The sequence below is a fragment of the Bufo gargarizans genome, chromosome 5 (assembly GCF_014858855.1).
Source record: "Bufo gargarizans isolate SCDJY-AF-19 chromosome 5, ASM1485885v1, whole genome shotgun sequence".
In the NCBI taxonomy this organism is placed as follows: Eukaryota; Metazoa; Chordata; class Amphibia; order Anura; family Bufonidae; genus Bufo; species Bufo gargarizans.
The window spans coordinates 445,718,063-445,721,033 of NC_058084.1; positions in this window are offsets into that span (position 1 = coordinate 445,718,063).

Here is a 2,971-nt window from a genome sequence, read left to right on the forward strand (position 1 = left end):
GCATTACACACATGGACGTACAGTGTGATGATGATGATGATGTTGTACCCGCTGCTGCTTCCTTTGCTGAGGTGTCAGATACAAGTGAAGCGGTTGATGATGACATCGTGTCTGTGGATGCCACGTGGGTGCCTGCTCGAAGAGAAGAAGAAGAGGGGGAAAGTTCAGAAGGGGAGACAGAGAGAAGGAGGAGACGAGTTGGAAGCAGGGGGAGGTCATCGCAAGGAGCTAGTGGCACAGTCAGACAGCATGTATCGGCACCCGGGGTCAGCCAGACAGCACGCCAATCAACGCATGCTGTTGCCACCACCAGAATGCCGTCATTGAAAAGCTCAGCAGTGTGGCATTTTTTTGGTGTGTCTGCCTCTGACAACAGCGATGCCATTTGCAACCTGTGCCAAAAGAAACTGAGTCGTGGGAAATCTAACACACACCTAGGTACAACTGCTTTGCGAGGGCACATGATGGCACATCACAAACGCCTATGGGATCAACACATGATGACGAGTAGAAGCAGCACACAAGCTCAAAGCCACCATCCTCCTCCTGGTCCAGCATCTTCAGCCACGTCAACCACTGCTGTCCTCCTTGCCCCCTCTCAACCACCCGCCACTCCGCCTCTCACCTTGAGCAGTTCCATCTCATCTGCCCACAGTCAGGTGTCTGTTAAGGAAATGTTTGAGCGTAAGAAGCCAATGTCACAGAGAAACCCCCTTGCTCGGTGTCTGACAGCTGGCTTGACGGAACTCTTAGCCCGCCAGCTTTTACCATACCAGCTGGTGGAGTCTGAGGCCTTCAAAAAATGTGTCGCTATTGGGACACCACAGTGGAAGGTACCTGGACGAAAAAAAAATTCTAATAAGGCAATCCCAAACCTCTACTCGGTGATTGAAAAGGAAGTCATGGCATCTCTGGCATACAGTGTTGGGGCAAGGGTCCATCTGACCACTGATACCTGGTCTGCAAAGCAGGGTCAGGGCAGGTATATCACCTACACTGCGCATTGGGTCAACCCACTGACGGCTGCCAAGCATGGAATGCGTGGCTCTGCAGCGGAGTTGGTGACACCGCCACGACTTGCAGGCAGGCCTACTGCCACCTCCTCTACTCCTCCTACTCTATCCTCTTCCATAACCTCCTCGGCTGAGTCCTCTTCTGCTGCGGCGTCTGGCTGCACATCAACTGAACCCCCCCAGCTCCCCAGGGGCTATTCCACATCCCGGATACGACAGTGTCACGCTGTCTTGGTGTTGACTTGCCTGAAAGCAGAGAGCCACACCGGACCAGCACTCCTGTCCGCCCTGAACGCACAGGTGGATCAGTGGCTGACCCCGCACCAACTGGAGAACGGCAAAGTGGTGTGTGACAATGGGAGCAATTTGTTGGCGGTACATCATTGCACTGGCCCAGCCGCCGCCCCCCACTTGTCCTCACCTGGTGATTGCCTCACGTCCCCTAATTGTCGGTGTGCCCTGCTTTCAGCCGAATTGCTGATAATGTTCTCACTAACCCTCTGTAGCTAATGAGTAGAGCAGCTAGACACACGTGGGCATTATTCCCTCTAAGCCAAGCAATACAAAACCACAACAAATAATATTAACCCCCTTAAGGACAGGAATATTAATCGCTTTTCCGTTTTAGTTTTTTCCACCCGCTCCATGGTTCGAAATTGCCCAAGAACAGTTTGCATGCCAGAGATGGATTGGGCCACTGGGCATTAAACGTTAGGGTCCTTTTGCAGACCACCCTAGCCACCATATACTAAATTTAGAAAGCACTTGTTGCTTGCATTTAAAATTTTAGATTGCATTTTCTAATTAGAGAAAATGATGGCATATAACTATGCAGCGGACCAGACCGCAGGGGCAACACGTGAGGCTATGGTGGGCCAATGGGGGTAGTAGTAGTTGGTACTCATGGCTAGCAGAGCCTCCCTGGGTTGGCGTGCAGTGATGAGGAAGACAGCACTAAATCCTCCGGGGCACTCTCTATTGGCGGGAACACCAGCCAGATGGTTGAGGTGCCCTTGATGGTAATCAGTACACTTAGGGTGCTTTGGTGGCTGGGTTCCTGTGTTCATGATGCCAGCACCGTTAGGTCCAATTTGGAGATAGAGTAGAATGATGAGAGAGGCAGTATTTAAACCAAACAGGAACTTTACTTGTAAATTGTAATCTTGCAATAAGTATCATCCAATAGCAGCACTTTGTCATACATCACAGTGAGGTGGTGTAGGTAGGTTTTCAGCTCAACTGTGTAGAAGTGATAATCTTCCTATACTTGGTTCCTGATCTTGCTCTGGTTACTCAGCCTTTTTTAATATAGTGTGTATCCTCTTAATACTTAATTACTTAATATTCATCACTTAGCATTTCAGCAATATTCAGTGCTTCAGTGATTTAGCAACCCAAGGGTGGTCTCCCTCATGGTAGACAAACTCTCTGCTCCATTCTTTGAAAAGGTTGCACAAGATACAGCAATTATTATTTTAATCCCCGGAAGAGATCCCTAGAAGGGGGTATTACAGTAAAGGATCAATACGTCCTAGTCTTGGACTACAAAGGTTGCAGTAGTATGCTCCCCTGGGCTAGGCCCAGGAGGACAGAGCCAAGTCTGTCTCCTCTCCTCTCCTCCTCACCCCTAATCTCTCTCGCTGACCTATGATGTTACAGAGACCTCTAGTGTTGGATGTATGTAATGCATTCACCAGCCTGAAATAGGAATTTAGCAGATGTGACAAAGGAAATGCATAAAATGGCATGAAATTACATATAGCAATTTGGAGTGTTCCCATCCACCTGGAGTGGGACATTACAGTCCCGACTTCTTTAATGAAAGTCAATCTCGACTTTAGACTCGCTAGATGCTGTGGATCTCCACGCCGTCAACTGAAAAACCCCAAAAACATGCACTGCACATATATATATATAGATATATCTCAATTTCAACATTGCACGGTAATATTAAGGCA